A 21,630-nucleotide genomic window follows, 5' to 3' on the forward strand; every position below is an offset into this window, starting at 1 on the left:
CGCCAATACATTACGCGTCCCTTAGAGACCAAGATGAGCAAGGCAATCATGGAAAAATCAACTAAGCACAATGACGGCGTCACAGTAATAACTGCCGGAATGATGCTGACCGATCAGACGGTAGAATTGGTGTCCGAGAACGATCATGGTGTATTCTATAGGCACTTTGCTGATGACAAAGTGACATTTATTATTTATACCACCTACATGACTGCACACACGGTCATAATGTTAGACCGGTCTGAGAATGGACCATTTGTTAGCAGTGTGGACTTGAATTACAATGTGCTTCTACTTGCCCACTGTATATACTAAAATAATAACTATATATTAGTAATGCTGTACACCTGTAAGTAAGTAATGCTTTCAAATCTGTGCTTGCAAAGGTGACTGTTATACCCTTTCTGTTTCAAGCTTGGAGTGTTATTACCCAAGAAATCGTTTTGTCCATTTTTAAGTATGACTAAGGATCACTCACAGCAAGGTAATATGTCACAGATGATTACTTTGCTGCACTATGATTGTAAGTGGTTAAAAATAGGAACTTAGAAGTCACATAAATCTGTAATCCCATGTCTACCCCTAGGCATCAGACTGTGTGTGTGTGTGTGTGTGTGTGTGTGTGTGTGTGTGTGTGTGTGTGTGTGTGTGTGTGTGTGTGTGTGTGTGTGAGTGAATAAGGCGAAGTAACTGGGAGCTCATTTCACCCTTAATGACATGGAAAATGAAAGCTCCACAAAAGGGACAGCACACACAGGACGTCTCGTGCCCTTATCTCTGTCCCAGTGTCAATCCATCAGTGCTGTTAGACAGGCAAGGGGCGAGACTTTTTCATGATCATACATCACATCACACCACACCACATCCTTACCCCAAATACAATTCTTCATGTCACGGGAACAGTGAGTATCTGATGAAACCTGATAGGTTGAAGGGTTTTTTGTTTTAGTTTTTTTTAAATGGACTTGTCAGGGCAAATCCCACCGAAAATTACTTGAATGTATTCGACAGCGGTGTTGAATGCTCGATCCTGATTGGCCAAATGGTGTTATACTAGCAATATGGGACTGTGAGGTTTCTATAGTCATGATAACTAGTATGCCAGAGAAATGATTTTAAATGTGTGTAATTTCAGGTGGTGTTTACTATTTAAGTGTTTCCAGTGACATGGCTTTCTAATATACATATGTAAAGCTGTGATGAGATTATGAATTCAGACAGAAGCAAATCAGGGGCCAAGACTTATTTACACGATTTGGCTTCATTCTTGCATTCTACCAATAAGGAGTTTCCTAGGTGGATGATTTACTCCTTATAAAGCTTTATAAAATACAATTATAATTTATACATTTTTGTAAAAAAAAAAAAAAAAAAAAAAAAAAAAGTCCAAACAAAAAACATCTAAAGGTTGGATTTGAGTCCTACACCCTTACAGGAAGTATGAGCTTTTCAGCTTCTCTGTATTTTCTTGACACTGGTGGGGGAATATTATCACGTTACTTACAGTGAAATATTCTATCCAGTTTAGTAGTTGAGGTTTGAGGGCTTTGCTCAAGACCCATCAGTGTCTGCTTGGTGGTGCTGAGATTTGAACTCACAATCAGAAGTCCAATGCCTTATCCACTATTCTACCATTTGCCAGAGATTTACATTTATGGCATTTGAGCAGCTATGGGGTTAAGGACCTTGTTCAGGAGCCCAGAAGTGGCAGCTTGGTGTGGTTGGATCCAAAGGTTAAGAGTACCACTAAGCTACCATGAGATATGAGTGATAAAGACTAGAGGTCAACCAAAAGATATTTTTTTGTTGTTGTTGTTTTGTTTAGTTTTTTTTTAGAAAAGCACACCACAATTAATTTATTTCCATACACAATTATAATCACTTGCAACCAAATGCATTCAGTTCCTTACTTTTTTATTTCAAATACTTTTAGACCATATGTATTATTGTTTATTCTGAATTAGATCTATGCATTGAACCATTATATGTGTTTGTTAAAAGTACCTCATCTTTCCAAATCCCCTTTCAGACAGATATAAACACTCAGCCTGGTGAATTCAAAGCCTAATTAACATGTATTTCATTTCAGTAAAAGTGGCCAATTTAATCTGACAAACAGAAGGGAAATGAGACACATTTCCTGATGCATAACATTTAGGATTTTTCCCTGCTCAGGTGCACAAAGAAAAAGATGCAAGCTTATTGTACAGTCAAATTTGTGAGGGCACAGTAAGTGTTAAAGTCTGCAGATCGGATGCGTTTCTTCTGTGAGAAAATGGTTGTTTATTCATTGAGGGTGAATTGAATACCTCCCAGCAGTCGCGTCTGGAAGGAACAGACCCCCTGTGACTCAAATGTTAATTTGTGTTTCCTCACACTTTAAATTATTCAGGGATGACTATGAGATTTTTATTTATTTATTTATTTATTTTTGGGGGGTATCTTGTTTTCTCAAGCACAACTTCAGTACAAAGTTAACAGTCAACAAACCGCTCATAAAGGGATTCGTCTGACTGTGACTGCACCGTATCCCGTGTCTCCCCTGTGTGTGTCATTGTGCTGAATTTAATTACTGCTGCATTTTTACTAAACAAATAGAACGAGGCAAGAAAGAGAGAGACTGTCTAACATTAGACTTTATTCAGGTACAAGCAGAACAAACAGGCAAACATGAACAGATTTTTTTTTATTGTCCATCAATAGAAAAGAAAGAAACCTAGTTGAAGAAAACCTTGTGGAAGGAAAAAGTGCTAACAATGAAAGATTTGAATAATACACCACACAGATTATTGACTGGAGGTACAGACAAGTTAAACCAAACAAAGTGTGTAAAAGTAGGGACACATCAAACCAATGCCAATGAACTAGCTCAAAAAAAAAAAAAAATGACTGTCAGGGCAAAAAAAAAAGTTGCTCTACAACTGGACAGACTACAGCTGACTGCCAACAAGAGTGTACGTTCTTGTGCTTGCATGAAAAGACATAACTCTCCCATACCAGCAGGTGGCAGCAGCCTGTATTCAGCATCCAAACTGGAAAATGGAAGCACAAAAACTGAATATATAAAGCAAGCAGCATTTACACATGCCTTATTAATTACTAATGAATTCCTGTAGGTTTTTCCCCCACTCAAGTCTGCTAAGTTGCAAAAACAAATGGGAATAATGACAAGTGTATGTGTGTTCCCTTTTTAATCAGTTTTTTTTTTGCCTTGTTAGTTCCATTTACTCATTTGCTCATTCGCTAAGCTGAATAGCCAATCGGACTTCTCTTTCTCGTCGACAAGCTCTGCCACTGTTTCGACATACAAAATCAGCTAAAAAAATGGCTAATGGTGCGGCAAGTGTACAAACATTAGATCTGGGCTTTAGTCGGGTATTAAAGCTGCAACAAGCTTCCGCAGGCAAAAATTAGCATGATGAACACTGTTTTTCGGGATGGGGTAGCTCACCAGTTATGATTCTGTGTTACTAATTAGAAGGTTGGTGGTTCAAGCCATAGCACTGCCAAGCTGCCTTTGTTGGGCCCCTGAGAAAGGCTCTTAACCCTCTTTAACCGTTAATCCAGAATCACTGGATCATGTCTGATCCTGATTTCTATCCCCAGCTTCCTAACAAACTGGTATTTCCAAAAGATTTGAGTTATGATAATGGAAAGCAGATTAGAAATGGTAACAGGTAACTCTGCATGCTGTCGTTGATTATTTTCCGATAAAAAGAAGTGTTTGTTTCCTTCCACAATTCGAAGCACTTGAAACCAAATGTATTCTTCGATTTGCAGATTTATTATTGTTTATTCTAAACGAGATCAACTCAATAAGTGTTTGTTAAGGGTAACTCATCATTCCAAATCCCTCTTAGACAAACTTTTAGCGAGTTTCAGTAAGCTATTCAAGCTACGACAAGCTCCCAGAGCATTCTCAATGCTTATCGAGAGTCTCTCAATCTAAAGTAGTGTATTGGTGCAACGAAGACTGTTATTGCAAAGATACTGACGATGATATGGGTTGACTCTGTCAAACATTTCACCTGAAATCTCCCATTGGGTCTAGATGTGGTGACTTAAGGTCATAGCTTATGATGTGCCCAAATATCATCTTCAACATACTATTCAGTAAGCTCTAGTCATGAGGGAAGAGAGCCTGTTTCATTGTAGGATAAAGGTGATCAGTCAGAAGAGCTTTGTAATAATTTGCAAAGACACGTCTCTTTACTTTGTCTCTAAGGGGGTGAGATCTTTATTACGGTACTGAAGTGGGTGATGTAAATCCAGCATTTTATTGGGCAAAATCTCCAAGGAATGATTGAATTAGTGTCTAAAAAAAAACTACATCAGTGTGGGAGTAGGGAGTTGTTTGGCTTTATTAGACTTGGGGACATTTTCTCAAGAAAAAAATAAAAATATATAATTGAGGTCAAGTAATCAATTTAGATATAGACCTGCAGCACATATTAACACTTGATTACCTAATATTCATTCTCACTGTGGACTGGTACCAAAAAGTACTGCGGTAATCATAAAAACCACGATGCTCATAATGCCAGTTGTAGGATTTTTTTTATTATTATTATTACTATATTTAAGTAAATTTTTTAAATGATCTATTTTATCAAGATGTTTTCATTTTGGGGGAACTTTACCTTTTTTACATTTACTCTTAGTTTACAGACAACAGACATTGCTAGTGACAAAATAAATAGCTCTTACCCAGTCTATTGTTGATCATCCACAATGAGGGACACCAAGGTTCTGGAACTAGTTCAAATTTCATATTTTCGTATATCATCTTTGGAAATTGCATGTAAATTAAAACCTTATCAAACAACCAATATTCCTAATCTAGGTTACATTTTTAAGTGTTATTCTGTTCACAGGCTTATCCTTGTGATAATTCCCATAAAGATTTCCAATATAGCAAAAGCAGCACATCATCATCATCATCATCAATCAGACCAACATCAAGACACTATTCTACTGTATTAAACTAAACTTTGACCCTAAACGTAAAAGGTTTGAAATCTGCGTGTGAAATTCTGTGTAAAATATTGACATGCTGTATCGATCCGTTTGAGGTGTTTTGAAAGGCACGCGTGCTTCGATAATGGAAGAGTATCACCGGAAGACGACGAGAGATCAGGAAGACCTTCGACGGGCTCTACCCCTGAAAATGTCGAAAGTCAAAACTTGTGCATGATGATCGTCGGAGAACAAACCACATGATCTCACGTCCGCAACCCACCAAGTTGAAGCTCAAAGGTTGCTTTTTTGACACCTTCGTGGAGATCCAGTGCAAATAGCAGAAATTGCTTGAAACGATTTGAAAAGAAGACATCCAGGACACATTCCAGAAGTGGTAGTAACTCTGGAAGCGATGTTTTGCTGTTTAAGGGGACTATTTTAAAGGTGATAGTGTGTAAACGTGGATAAATAAAGTACTTGTAAATTGAGCGAGTTTCAAAACTTAAATACCACCTCGTAAGAATTATTACTTATACACACTGAAATAGCATCATTAGTGCAACTCTAGTGCTTGTACTTTAATGGGTAACCATACATGCTGTGATTTTTGTCTTCTTGCCACATCACACCAGATCAGTTTTGTCTTTGAAGGCAGGTTGTCTGCAAGAAACAGGAAATTGTTATCCTTGTGATCTTCATGTTTAATCTAGATAGAACTCTTTTATTCAACATACTATATTAAGTATTAAGTATTAGGCCAATTTCCCCAGTGTATTTTTGGGGTTAAAGGGAGCAGACTGGTTAGTTTATCACCAATCTATTAATAGTCATAACATTTAGAATTATTAGCATCTTGCAAGATGACGGCATGTTCTGTAAATCTCAAATCTCAAGGGCATTATGAAGGATGGGATCATTTAAAAAATAATAAATAAAGTTAGAAAAACAATTTCACGCGAAATATATATGTACGTAATGCAAATACAGAAATTAGCAATTTTCAATATTCTAAATAAGTTAACTGGTATTACAATATGGTATTTTATTTCCAAGAAACCGGCGTAAAGAGAATTAGAGCAAGAGCTCTGTAGGTTTTTTTTTTAAGAAGGTGTTCCGTTTTATTCAGACACAACATGGTGTAAAGTACAAGCTCGTCTCTTTACACCGTTACTGTGCCAGAGATTAGACAGTGTTCTTGTCAGCAGTGAAGTTTAACACTGGGGTAATAATGGATAATGGGATTTCCTATTGGCAGCCATTCCAACATTGCTGAGGAGAAGAAAAAAAAAAAAAGAAAAAAAAGTAGAGGCAGTGGGTGAAGTGGATTTGATCACAAAAACCCTGGCATATGCCATTTATTTTATATATATATATATATATATATATATATATATATATATATATATATATATATATATATATATATATATATTTTTTTTTTTTTAGATAACACTAAGGCAAAAAAACTGATGTTTTTGTAAACAAATTTTGTTTATAATTTGTGAACCCCACCTTTAAAAGAAAGTACAGATGCCTGTTGGGTTTTGTTATAGTATCATTTAATTTAATGTTATTTTATTTACATCTGTTCATTTACTTCGATTCAAATGCATTGTGAAAGATGCATAGCATTATCAGGCCCTAGCTAGTAAAGGTTTCAGGGTCCTGTAAATCAGCACACAAGATGTCGATTCGTGCGCCATGTTTGTGCTCCGTTTTGTTTAGTTTTTTGTTGTTTCATTATATTAATAAAAGTCAACCTGATCTTCATTTTATCACACTTTCATCAAGTGTACAACATATAACTTCTAAGTATAAGATTATCCACAGACCAATAAGTCATTTCCAGCCTCTTGTTTTCTATTGGCTCACAAATAAAAAGGTTGATAATGAAGCATTAAGTAAGCATTATGAGATACGAATGTGCTACATTTAGTGTCTATGCTCAGTCAGTTAACTGGCTAAATGGAGTTTAGCATGTAGTCCGTTTGCTGCTTTAGTGATAATGATGTATAATAATTAAATAATACTCATCATCTCAGAGCTTTCACAGAATTTAATACAAATATAGACACAAAAATCTGAGTTACTCATGTGACCTTCCACCACTCACTGTTTTTTTGAAAATGAAGTTCATGCTAATGTTATTCCTGGAACCCGTCGAGTTTCCTTGACTCCAGTCAGGCCACAGTTGACTCATTACCCCCTCAGAGTCAATTTGTCACTTCAAGTTTGGGTTATTGTGCAGCTGTGGTGGGGCAGGAACGTCCTGAGCCCCCGGCGATATTCTCGTGTCCTTGAGGCCGAATTGATGCCAGGCCGCGGACTGAAAGGAAGAGTGCACAGGAGTGGATTGACATGGATGAATACAGACGATGCAGGTTAGCCAGGTGGCCTCGAAGGCGTGGCGTCGGCCATCAATCACGCCACGCAAGCGAGCTGTCGACCAAACGGAAGCGAATATCGGAACGCGGGGTCCGTGAGAAAGTGGGACTCTAAATATAGAGTCGGACGATTTTCGATGCAATTTTTTACGCCAGTTAAATGCGATTTGACAAGAGAAGAGATGGGTTTCTCTGCGACCTTCCAAAGAAGTTTCTACACCATTACTATCCTCCCGCCTTTGGCTCATGCCAGTCACAACTTGTTCCTGCCGAGCAGCCGCGAGTTCATTTATCACACTTTTCCGAGCCTCATTTAGGTAGGCCAAGGATAGTCTGACAGAGGAAAAGAGAAGAGATCTGCGTACTGTATTTGAATGAGAACAGGGGCATGCGCTTCCTCCAGCTTAAAACTAGACTCCGGTTTTCGAACCCGTCAAGGACCAGATGAGGAGTTGGAAGGTCATACATTAAATTCAACCAACTTTAATTTATGCCTTCATTTATGGAAAGGCTTGTATGCCGAGCTGATTATTTTTAGGCTCTAAGCATGAAAATGTGGACCTTTTCAAAAATAGAGGCAAGATGGGAGAACAGATGCACTGACCAAGATGGAATTTCATTAACATACGAAAATGACCAATTTACTTGTTATGCATATTTTTTTTCTTTTTAAAAAAAAAAACAGGTTTTACCAACATTTATCAGCCAACATTACATCCTGTAGATAAATACAAGACACCAGTTAAATGCTTGGACACAAACTGAATGTGCATGATATTGGCAAAAGAGTTGGGACACCGACTTTTCATATGTGGTTATTCCCCAAACTGTTGCCACAAAGTTGGAGAAACACGATTGTATAGGGCGTCTTTGGATGTAGTGCATTAAATATTGGCTTCACTTAAATTAGGAGACCCCAACCTGTTCCAAGATGAAAATCAGATCTTGAGTGATGTGCTGTTGAGCTCTGACTCCAACACCAGAACACCCAACTGTAAATTGAGAATATATATATATATTTATTACACACAACAAAATTCTTACCAATAATATTTAAATAGTAATAAAATAAAAAGCCTTTATCCAGCATTCAAAGTCTGTTTTCATGTTCACAGCATTAAACATGTCTTTTTATTGCAAAGTTAATTCCAAAGATTGATTAGTTCATGTTCACATAAAGAGAAATAATTTGATGTTAAAGTGTCTGTTTTATTCAAATCACAAGTTTACTTTGAGCTTCATGTCGATTTGCATAAATTGTTTTTCTTTTTTTCTTTGTCTGTATAAATAGTTGGGTTTTCTAAGAGTGCCAGGATGCGGCATCAACAAACATTCAAATTGTTTGGCATGAAGTGTGGAGTGGATGTTATGCTTCCTCTCTTCCTCCCTCTCTCTCTCTCTCTCTCTCTCTCTCTCTCACACACACACACACACACACACACACACACACACACACACACACACACACACACACACACACACACAGTCACATATACAGAAAGAAGGACAAGCATGAGTATGGTACTATTGTCACGTCATGTCCTGCCAGTCACTTTCAAATTTTCTCTCACTGTCTTAAACCCCCCCACCACACACACACACACACACACACACACACACACACAATACCTTGTTTACTTGTCTTTGTCTCTGAGGCACAGTCAAACATAATCCGCTGTAAAGCTGCTGTTACTCATCTAACCTGACATCTAGAATGCAGATTAGCTCAACACATAACACACTCAACTTACAACCCACCCACACACACCCTGACACACACACACACTTTTATAGCAAACCTAAAGGAAATAAAGAAATCACCTTATAATAAGTCAGGTCTTCCAGAGTGCAGCATTCATAACCTCAAACACCCACACATGTGCAAGAAAATAAATTCTCCAAAGTTCATGTCATTTGAAAGGTTTATCCTTCATAGTCGGCACAGCTGCACTAAAATCCTGTCCCTGGCAACCAAACACTAAAAAACTACTCCAGTGCATTATTTATAGAAATGATGTAAGAAACAAATTTAAAAAATCTCCTTTTCAACAGCTGTTTACTAATTGGTCAACACTTAGAGTTCAAAAAATAAAGGATTGGAGGTGGTGGTAAGTCAATTATTAACGCATCAGTCTTTGGACCAGGCTGGCACTTTGGGGCCCTTGAGCAAGGCCCTAAACTGTAAGTTGCTCTGGAAATTGTTGTCTAAAATTAATGGAAATGATCAATTATTGAATTGGTTAAGCTTAAAAAAGAGAAAGTAAAACTCCACCATGTACAATAGGGCAGTATATGATATCTTCTGAGAACACGATACCTTTTTGGACAAGTAAGGGATAAACCATGACTAGGTGTGCGAGACTAAACTGAGCACTACAGAGGCAAATAAGCTTCTGTAGACTCTGGAGCACATTAAAAGAGTATAACACCTCACACCTAGCTGTGAACTCTCTCTTATTCCATGATCACCTGCAAACATTGATGTGTTAAAGCAGTCACTGGTGTTTTCAGTTCAGAACTGACTGAATGAAAAAAATTGTCAGTTTCCAGAAGTTATTTTATATACGAATTATCAAAGCTAGATTTCTGCTCCTCTATATCATACACATATGTGATTAAATTTACTGTATGTGAATAACATTTACTAAATACTTCTGCAATAAAGCACGAAACCTATTGAACACCTTTGGGATGAATGTGAACGCTGACTGCATCTCAGGTCTCCTCACCTTTTTACCCACATCAGTAACTTTAACACCCTTGTGGCTGAATGAGCAAAAATATAGTGGAACATCTTCCCAAAAATTAGAAGTGATTATAACAGGAAATTGGAACCAAATGTGGAATGGGATGTTACCAATATAGCAAAGTTTTTTGGTAGTAAGTCCACAAACATTTAGCCATATAGTGTTTTAGAGAGAAACAGAAAGTGAGTGTGTGACATCTCTACTAATAATAAAGCTGTTGAATAATAATAACATATGGTCCATATGGTGATTTTTCTTTAAGACACCAGAAAACATCCATTTTATTCAGTAAGGTCAGTTTACAATATCTGTCTTACTTTGTATGCAACTGTATCTGTTCTGTTGCTATCAACCAAAGCGTACCCTTAACATTACCCTATGCTGCACGGTGGAAGAATAGTTTATTACAAATATTATTTATAGAGAATAAAAGAGGCTGGTGAGGGAACAACTGCAGCTGCTATAATGTAAATGAGAATTTTAACTAACTTACCTATTATTTCAGTTAACCATAAATGGATACAAATTACACATCATTGTGTAATGAATTAAAAGGCACTTTGCTGAGAGGTACAAGGAATGAAACACTTTGAGACAATGTTAGACAACAGCATCTCTGCTTTGATTATTTTACTGTCTCATGCCACTCTGAACATTCAACATGAAGACCCATGAAGTTCCTGAACAACTCGAGGATGGATTTAGACTGCAATTAATATCAATAACTTACTTCAGTGGCTCAGGACTAAAGGTTACATTTAATCACAAGCACTGCACACCTTAAGAATGATGGACATTTGGTGCCATCTAGATGAGGATTAAGGTTTCTTCCTTATGCCATACCGGGAGTTTTTCTTCGACACAGGCTTGCTAATTATGGACAAACTCAATTATGAGGAACTTCTACATTTCTTTTATAACCGTTATCTCTGTAATGCTGCTTTGAGACTATTTCTATTGTTTAAAGCGCTATACAAATAAAAATGAAGTGTTTTATTCTGTACTGAATTTATGAGCAAAACGTGCCATCGAACGTTCCCCTTGTTCTTCCAGTCGGCATTGTGACTAATAAAGTGCACACGAATATAAAGTGATCAAGGTCTTCTGATTCATAAATCCTTTAATTTCGCTGGTGAAACATGATTAAGCATTTATAATGCATAGTGTTTATCTAGTGACACAAACACACACACACACAGGAGTAAGAGCGAGCACTTGGTGATAAATCAATCCCGAGATAAAACACTTCATAAATCCTTCATTAGTCATTCCCTTTCCCTCTATAATATACTAAGACTTTCCCTGAATGAGATGATCACCACATTTCAGCAATATTTAATGCCCCAACAAACTTACCAAAGCTCCCCAACCCCCCCCCCCCCCCCCCCCCCCCCCCCCCCCCAGCCAGGGCTAATCAGTTAGTGCATGTTCGTTAGCATTAGCGTCGATTAGAAACACGGCGCTCATTGAGTACGCACTCAGTGTGTTCGAAATTTTGACAGAGGACACTGAGACCTTGATCTAAGTGCAATCAAGGCAAGGCAAGCAGCGTAGCATAAACAAACCTCATCACTGCTCGTCATCCAACTCCAAGAGGGCGAAAGGATTCACCTTGAAAAAGCACAACAAAAACTTCCGACTCAAGAGCGAGCAAAGGGAGCCGTGCTTTTACTGGGAAAGTTATGGACTGCTGATTTAAAGATTTGTATGGAAGCCCTAAGAGGCTGTGAAATGGTTAGTTCTTCTTTCTTCATGATCATGACTTTATTTTCTTGTGATCTCATGTTTTTTCCTTATGACCTTGACAGACATATCTGCTTTCAAGAAAATCTCTCACCTTGTAAATGGAACTGGTTCTACATGCAGGCTGGTATCTTCCATCATGGTTGGATGGCTAGATGATAGCCCATCAAATGTTTGGAAACACCTAGTCATTTAATGGTTTGAGAAACACATACACATGTTTCTTTTGTTTCTATGCAACAAATTAGGTTAAATAACGGTAAGAAGATTTACTTTAATCAAACAAATATATAACTGTGCAAATGTTCCACTTTCTTTTATTGAAAAATCCTCCTGTAGCATAAAAAGCTTCACATACACACACACACACACACACGGGATCCCGACAGTTAGTTTCTCCAAGAAATCTCTTTTTCTCTTTTTGATCTAGTTCATCCCAGAGCAGTTTAATAGGATTTAGGTGTGGTGACTGGGCAGGATCAGAGTCCATGATCGATAAAACTCAGAGTGTTTGCTCTCTAAAAAACACTTACAAAGATTGGACGTATTTTTCGTTTAGGCTCATTGTCTTGTTGTATGGTGGTCAGTTCTAATGAGCAGCAGTCCAGAAGGACCTGGATGGTGTTAAAGTATGGAATGGTAATCATGTTGGGTGAGTTTCCTTTCACCATTTAGCCTACATGTATTTAATGAGTTAGCAAGTTCTCTAAAAATATACAGAAACTTGTAAAGTAGAACTTGGTATAGTTTTATGTATTTTATACAAAACATACTCTTATTGCCTAAGGTGACACTTTAATAAAAATTAATTCTGCTAAATGACCTAGGAATATGTGTTTCTCCAAAATTATGAACTTTTCAGGCAGGGATGAGCAACTGGCAGGACCATCAGAGTCTGATCGCTGAAAAATGAAGACTGCTTTCTTAATAGGACGTTATTTCTCCAACCAGGAGAGGGTACTAGTCGCTGCTGGTCAGCGCATTAATTAAAACATAGCAGGATATGCTATTGATTGACTCAAAAGTGTTTTTTTTCCCCAGGCAAGATGTGAAACAGATATTTTTTACTGAGATTAGGGGGCACTTGACACTGATAAAATTGTGCACCAGCAGGAGAAGCCACATGTTTCTCTTTAAAACTATTTGGCAGCAGAAATGTTGTCTGTATTCATCAATGGAAAATGTGTTTGTGGACATTTATGCACTGAATTGTTCCTGTATACAATAGTTTACTATTTAAATGTTTTATTATTTTTAAAGTTCACCCCAAAAAAGAAAATTCTGTCATCATTTACTCAATATAAAGTTCCAAATCTGTATGAGTTTTTAATTTCTTTCAAACAGAAGAACGAAACACACAGGTTTGGAACAACAGTTTTCTTTATTTTTTGGGGGGTGGGGTAAATTATCCATTTATCAACTTTTATATAGCACTTTTAACTGTTCTGAGAGTAGTTTGAGAATGTTCTATTGGCTACTACTAAAAATAGGGTCTTTGTACATTTGTTGAGATGTAAACATTTGCTTGTTATTTAACAGAGTGGACTATTTGAATAAGCACAAGTTTTATAGTTAATAAACTCATTGCATTAAATTGTACATTGAGTTCCCTCAATAAAATGAAAAATGATGTCAAATATTTTAATCTGGATTAATAAGGAAGAAAAAAAAAATGCTGGCCCTCATCATTATGAAATTTGGCCGTTCCTGAAATAGGTTAAACTTCAGACAGGCAATGTAGATAGACAGAGATAACTCAGACATTTACTGTAATAGGAGGCTAGTTTTTGAAGCTTGTCCATTATATTCTTATGTGTAAATAAAAATTGTCATTCGATTCTAGCCGACACTAATGTGGAAGTTGTGCTTTACTCAAGGGCACAGCAGTTTCTGCTTGAGCTAACATTCTTTGTATTCTCCAGAACAATGAAAAACATGTTGGTGAGGAAAAAAAGGATTTATGCTAGTTTCACAGCCGCTCTATTAAGTCTCATGGATTCCCACACAGCTGCAGTAGAGCTTAATGTGCGTCTATGTTCAACTATTTACAAGCTATTTCTTTTACATTTGCAGTTAGCATATGGTTGATAGGAGGCTCGTAGCTGAGGTGTTAGCATCAATAATATGGGGTGTGAAATAATAAAATTGGTTCGCAAAGTGAGATAGAGAGAGCGAGAGAGTAAGAGAGAGAAAGAGAGTTGATGGGACTCATAATTTAAGGTCATCAAGAAAGAGAGAAGGGAGAATTATACCGAATTCATATCCATGCATGCACTGATGCGCCGATTAATTGAACATTCTAATGCTCGGCCATGATTACACTGTCCTCCCATGATTAATAGGGCGCCTTTAAATACCTGAAGCCTGACGAATTAAATTCAGAGCGTGTTTACGTAATAAAGTGAGAACCTTACTGAGCTAGGGTCACATCACCCATTGACTCGAACATAATAGCCCTGGCAATTAAAAAGTGTGCCTTTGAAAACATAAAAAAAAAAAAGAAAAGCTGTCTCTCTCTTTTTCTCTTTCTTCCTCTCTCTCACTCTCAATTACAATTTTCAATTTCAAAAAGTACTTTACTGGATTGATTTCTTGCACACAATGTTACCAAATTAGAAAAAATGGAAACAAATATGATAAAATGCAATTATACTAATACTAAATGTAAAATAAGTAAATAAATAAAACATAAGAATAACAAGAACAGTGATACATTTGAAATTTGCTGATTTAGGACAAAAGTACACTATTGATGGATTACAATAATTATTAAAATATTAAAATTAATAAAAGAAAAATTAGGAGAAATCTCTTGCTGTATCTTGATTTTTTTTCTCTTTCCTTCTCATTTTCCCTCCTCTCTTCTGCTCTTTCCTTTTTTCTTTCTCTCTCTTATTTTCTCTTTTTCTCCTGGTCTTACTCTATTTCTCATGCTTTCTTACCATTTTCCTTATTCCGTCTTCTCTCCTTCTCTGTCTTTCCATTACTCTCTTCCTGTCCCTTTACTTTCTCACACACTCCTTTTCTCTCGCTTTTTTTTTTTTCTTTCATTTGCTCTCCCTCCCTCTCTCAATGTTCCATAACATCTATTCAGGTTTAATAGTAGGGTGGTCAGTTAGCTAATATGCTGCTCCTTTTTTTATGCTTTATCATATATAATAGCCTGCGTGTAGCGTAACGTATTAATAGAGCCTCCTTCACAGGCTGATTGTCTTTATATCCGTTATGTCTGTCTAATCAAAAAGTCGTTTCTGGGAAGAAATCTACTATAAAAAATGCATCCGGCTTTGAATTTATGAAGGGAAAAGAAAAAAAAACAGAGGACTGCAGCTTGTATTCCGCTCATTTCTCATTTACTCATTAAACTCGTTCCTGAGAATCGATGGAGCTGAGGCGTAAATGATTGGGGTGTGCTCAGGGATGCGCAGTATTTATGATACGTGTATTTAAAATACGTATTTCAAATAGAAATTAGGATTATGCAATTTGTATTTAAAGAAAATGGCGTCATATTTTGTATTCAAATACTTGTGTTGTGTATTTTTGTGATTATAAAACACTGTAAAATACAAATGCAGCGTCTGATTGGTGCCTACTCAGTAGTTTGTCCAGAATTGTTGAGATCAGAATAGAAAATGTATACATATAGAAGTAGGTGGTCAAGATAAGAATTTTGCAGGCTGCCAGCTTTAGGTGTCCAATGATAAAAAATAAATACACGAAATATATTATAAATATAAATTAATATTTCATTACCAAATATTGTACCCTAATTGAAGTAGCTGTTTAGTAACTCCATCACTGTATGGTACGGAGGCTTCACTGTGTGTGAACGTAAAGCCCTGCATCACTGGCACAGAGCACCTTCACCACAGCAGATGTCTGCGCATAGCTCAACATTATCAAAGACTCTTCACATCCCAGTCATAAACTGTTTAACCTCCTTCCCTTAAGAAGGAGATACAGGAAGTTACGCACCAGAACCAGCAGGTTCAGGGACAGCTTTTTTTCATCCACCATTACACTACTAAACTCTACACTACGTCGCTAGATCACTAAAAACAAACAAAACAAAACAAAAGACTGTATATAACCTCTTTACTATACATGTACATATTACATAGTATATATTTTTTTCTCCTCATTACATCTGCACTATTTTTTATCAATATGTATCTTTATATCTGTACTCTACACTCTGCCCAACATTTATTTATGTATCTATCTATCTAGTAGATAATTCAAGTGTATTTCTATAGTGATTTTCACAACAGACATTGTCTCAAAGCAGCTTTACACAATTTAACAGTTATGGTGAACGGTGTGTATTTATCCCTGATGAGAAGCCATGGTGACTGTGGCAAGAAAAAAACTCCCTTAGATGTAATGAGGAAGAAACCTTGAGTGGAACCACACTCAGAAGGGGAACCCATCCTCATTAGACTGACATACAGAGTGTGATTATAGTCTTTAAACAATACAGAACACTGGAGAGTGAAAACTAACATGAGCACTGGAATGTGTGAATATGAGTAATGTTCTTTCTACAGTCTTATACTGTCAGGCTGATGAGGCGGAAGCAGATATAGTCCAATCATTCTCTTTAATCAAACCATACAAAACAAAACACTCAAGCCGAGGAAAATAACAATCAAAGATATCCGCTCGAGATGAGTAATCCACCATGAGCGCAAATGTCCAAAGCAAAATCAAACTGTAAGTAAAGTCACCGGCAATGAGTAATCCAAAACGGAAACGGAGTTCGGAGAAAGAGCCAGCGGTGAATGCCGGCGTTCGAGCAGCCACGGGATTCACCAGCATGACAATATAAGTAGTCAATATAAGTTTAAGTAGTCTGATCTTTAATGAGCCACAGCTGTCGATAATCAAGGAAAGCAGCGTGACTGCTATCGAGGGGGGCGTGGCAGGGTGAATCCCTGAGAGCTACCGAGGGGGGCGTGGCAGGGGGATCCCTGACAGCTACCGAGGGGGGGCGTGGCAGGGGGATTCCTGACAGTATCCCCCTCTCCTTAGACGCCTGGGAGCAACGGAGGCCCGGTGAGCATCGGCGTGGAACCGAGGAAGACCGGAAAGAGCCCAAGGCGATGCGGCGTCCTCTGCGGAGAGCCGGAACGGAACGACACCCAGCATGAGGATCCGGAACGGAGCCACGCCCTTGGCGGAGACCGGAGTCGGAGCGACCTCCATGGCGGGGAACCGGAACTGGACGGCAACCATGACAAAGACCGGAGAGTGGAGGACGTCCCGGGTGGAGACCAGAAGCCGTCGCCCTGAAGAGGACCTGGGGGCGATCCGTCGCCCTGAAGAGGACCTGGGGGCGAGACGTCGCCCTGAAGAGGACTCGGGGGCGAGACGTCATCCTGAAGAGGACTCGGGGGCGATCCTTCGCCCCTTTGCGGGGCTCAGTGGCGAGACGTCGCCCTTTGCGGAGCCTGGTGGGCGAGACGTCGCCTTCTGCGGAGCCCGGGGGCGAGACGCCGCCTTCTGTGGGCGCTGTAGGCGAGACGTCGCCTTCTGTGACTGGAGGTGTCGGTTCGATTTCCTTCTGCCGGCCAGGCGGTGGTACGACGACCTCTTCGCGGCCAGGCGGCGGTACTACGACCTCTACGCGGCGAGGCGGCGGTGCGACGACCTCTTCGTGGCCTTTGACTCGAACTGAGCGCTCCTGGGGACTCCGTGGCTGGCGTGAGCTCTCCTTGGGACTCCGGGGCTGGAGTGAGCTCTCCTGGGGACTCCGGGGCTGGAGTGAGCTCTCCTGGGGACTCCGGGGCTGGAGTGAGCTCGTTTGGGGACCTTGAGGCTGGACTGAGCTCGTTTGGGGACCCTGAGGCACCCTCTGCAGTACTCTGTGGCGGCTCGGCGCTCTCGTGACGGGTCTGTGGCGGCTCGGCCCTCTCGTGACGGGTCTGTGGCGGCGCGGCGCTCTCGTGGATGGTCTGTGGCGGCGCTCTCGTGATGGATCTGTGGCGGCGCGGCGCTCTCGTGGAGACCATGTGGCAGCGCGGCGCTCTCGCGAAGACACTGTGGCGGCGCGGCGCTCTCGCGAAGACACTGTGGCGGCGCGGCGCTCTCGCGAAGACACTGTGGCGGCGCGGCGCTCTCGTGTAGACACTGTGGACCATCGTGCGTCCACGAGAACCCCGGAACACAGCAGCACGCTGGTAGAAACCCTGAGATGAAGCCGCACTCTCATCAAAACATTGGGGCTGAGCTGCATGCTCATGGGAGCTCTGGCATGGAGCCGCGTGCTCTGGAGAACCTTGGAATGGAGCACTTTCTGATTATTCTGATCACATGCACATTATCAACTTGTGCTGTTAATATCATGAACAGCAGCTACGCTAATTCCTCTCCACTGCTTCTCTTTCTCTCCCCATCCCGAGGCTTCCTGAGGTTTGGCCAGCTCCAGTCACGTCCCACCTCGTGAAGATTATGGACCTATGGATGATCATGGAGAAGTAGATGCCGAGTGTTTAAAGGCCCTGGCATGGAGAAGCTGATGCTGGATCTATGATGATCACAAATTGTTCTGTATTGTTGGAAGATTTATGACCAAACTTTTGATGTCACCCATATGAGGATGGGTTCCCCTTTGAGTCTGGTTCCTCTCAAGGTTTCTTCCTCATATCATCTAAGGGAGTTTTTCCTTGCCACTGTCGCCACGGCTGCTCATCAGGGACAAACGCACACCATTCACCTTCACTGTTGTTTTCTGTAAAGCTGCTTTGAGACAATGTCTGTTGTGAAAAGCGCTATACAAATAAACTTGACTTGACTTGACTTGACTTTCCTCCCCAAGGGGACTGTAGTGGAGATCCACCACCTCTATCACCAACATCCCCAGAAGAAGCCCGCTGAATTCGGCGAGTGAGCCAAAATTGCCCCCTTTGGCGCTCCATAGTGAGCTGGCTTTGGCGAGAGCTTCACCAGACAGGAGGGAAATACAGAGGGCGAGCTTGGCTCGTTCGGAGGAAAACCGGGAAATATTAACGACCACATACTCGCCAATGCTCTGCAGGAAGCCGCTTAATTCGTCTATTTCCCCAGAGAAACAAGCCGGCAATTGCGCTCTCGTGATCAGGCTTCTGTGGTTCCAAACCGCGAGGAGCGGCACTGAGCGTTCGGTGGAAATTAGAAGCCGGGTTCGGCTGCCGATCCATCGCGGTCGGAATGGCGAATCCGCGTTCGGTTTAGGTCGGTCCTTCTGTCAGGCTGATGACACAGAAGCAGATATAGTCCAATCATTGTCTTTAATCAAACCGTACAAAACAAAACACTCAAGCCGAGGAAAATAACAATCAAAGATATCCGCTCGAGACGAGTAATCCACCATGAGTGCAAATGTCCAAAGCAAAATCAAACTGTAAGTAAAGTCACCGGCAATGAGTAATCCAAAACGGAAACGGAGTTCGGAGAAAGAGCCAGCGGTGAATGCCGGCGTTCGAGCAGCCACGGGATTCACCAGCATGACAATATAAGGACCGACCGCCTGTAACTCAAGAACGTGAGTTTAAGTAGTCTGATCTTTAATGAGCCACAGCTGTCGGTAATCAAGGAAAGCAGCGTGACTGCTATCGAGGGGGGCGTGGCAGGGTGAATCCCTGACAGCTACCGAGGGGGGCGTGGCAGGGGGATCCCTGACAGCTACCGAGGGGGGGCGTGGCAGGGGGATCCCTGACATATACAGTCATTTGAGAGTAGCATCATGATTTTGCAAACGATTGCATAAATGACTGCCTGACAAATATCATACATGATCAACCATAAAATTAGTGAGAAACTAGTTGCTATGAATGCATGTGCCATTAGTCGTCTTCTTATGAATGACTTTGTTAGTTTGTTTGTTATTGAGTCAGTGTTGCTGATGTAAAGTAACAAAGTTACTAAACCAAGTTACTAAATTAGGATATAATTATGAGTCTTTCACAAACAGTTAAACATTGAACTGTTAGCTAGTGACTACCCTTCATCTGGGAGATCACTGGGAAATGTATATAAATATTGGATCTGTTAACTGGTTGCATATGTCAGATTTATTGCATGACTCGAGCAGAGAAAAAAACTTTGCTGAATTATGCAGAGAAAACAAACTCGCAAATGAAGGACAAACAAAAATCGATTGAAGATGTAAATACTAAATATACAAAAGACTAAGTAATAAAAAAATCACTCTAATTTTTTCATATTATATATATACACACAGACACACATAGCAAACAAGTCGTTAATCTCGTGAATCACAATACACTACACATGATCCAGGTGTACCAATAGCTCAATACTACAAATATCTGATAAAGAAAAATGGAAGGAGTTTTTAAAAGGTGTCTCGCGTCAATCATTTTGAGATACACCTTTTTTCCAGCTATATGTGGTTCTTCGTCAAACTGTTACAACTAGGTTGGAGGCACACAATTGTATTTCCTGTCTTTCTGTAACAACCGTTTACAGCATGACAGTGTCCCTGTGCACAAAACTAGCTCTGTGAAGATATGGTGCACATAGTTTGGAGTGGAAGATCAACCCTACTGACCGCCTTTGGGATAAATGCGAATGCTGACTGCACCTCCACAAGCACACAGAAGAAGGATAGAGATGGAAAAGACAGATGCCCAGTGATGCAGATGCAGCTGAAAGTGGAATGCCGTTGAGTCGAAAGTTGTTCAATGAGTGCGCTCACTATCTGAATTCTAAATCTGCATTTGTGATTTATAGTCAGTAAGAATTCTGTCTTCTCAGGTGCATTCTACCAGGGTTTGGCTTGAGCTGAGGTAAAAAATGAGCCCGGATTCAAGTTTGTTTCCTCAAACATTTCGCAGTTAATCCACCAAATCACACGTGTTGATAGTCTGAACCATACACACACACACACACACACACACACCCTGTGGGTAACCAGAGAGATATGCAGGATTGCAGCATTCTGAGCCTCTATTTTCTTTTTTTTCCCCCTCTCTCCCTCAACCCCTAATTCTGTCTCTACCTGATTATGCAAAGCAGGCCTATATTTCCCCGTTTGAAGTGGGTTGGAATGCTGCACAGCTTACACGCTCAGGGACATTCTATCTTATTTTAAAAATAAATGATGAGTGCAAGGGTTCATGCGGGGGTCAACAAAATGGCCCCTAAAATAAAAGTGAAACGCATAAATGTTGATTCGATGCTGGTCAGAATTTGGTTTTGTCTTCTGATAATGCTGTAATAGACCATAATAGTAATAAAAAACAAAAATGGGCTCGGTCCATCAGTATATCTTTTAATACGAACAGCAGCAGAAGGGCCAGCATCGAAGTGAACGCCGTAGCTGGCGTCGGTTTTTTAACTAAAGTGTCGGCACATTCTGCAAGATAACACAGGCATGAAAGTAATCCAGAAATGAAAGCTTCTTATAATACTGGAGGGATTCCCCTCTCCTGTTTCTTCACAGACCATTACCCACGAGAGTTCAATCCTCTTGCGTTTGACATTTATAGTGGCATTTATGAGGACGGAAGGGGGGGGGGGGGGTCTTCGTGTGTTGGCCTGGCAGTTAACGATGAAAGCGTGCCCGTTCTGAGACGTCTCATTATATACATAACCGTCATATTCACACTCACACGACTGCTATCATTTAGTGCACTTGTTTTGAAGGGCAAACTATACACTGCCGAACGTAGACTGAAATCTCCGTTTGAAGGATATTTAAATCCCCATTGAAGCAGCGCTCAATGCTGACATTTTGTACACTGGATTAAAAGAAGTTGATCTGACTACCCAAGTCAGAGACTATGGCCTTC

This window comes from Silurus aristotelis, assembly GCF_946808225.1.
Source record: "Silurus aristotelis genome assembly, chromosome: 20".
NCBI lineage: Eukaryota > Metazoa > Chordata > Actinopteri > Siluriformes > Siluridae > Silurus > Silurus aristotelis.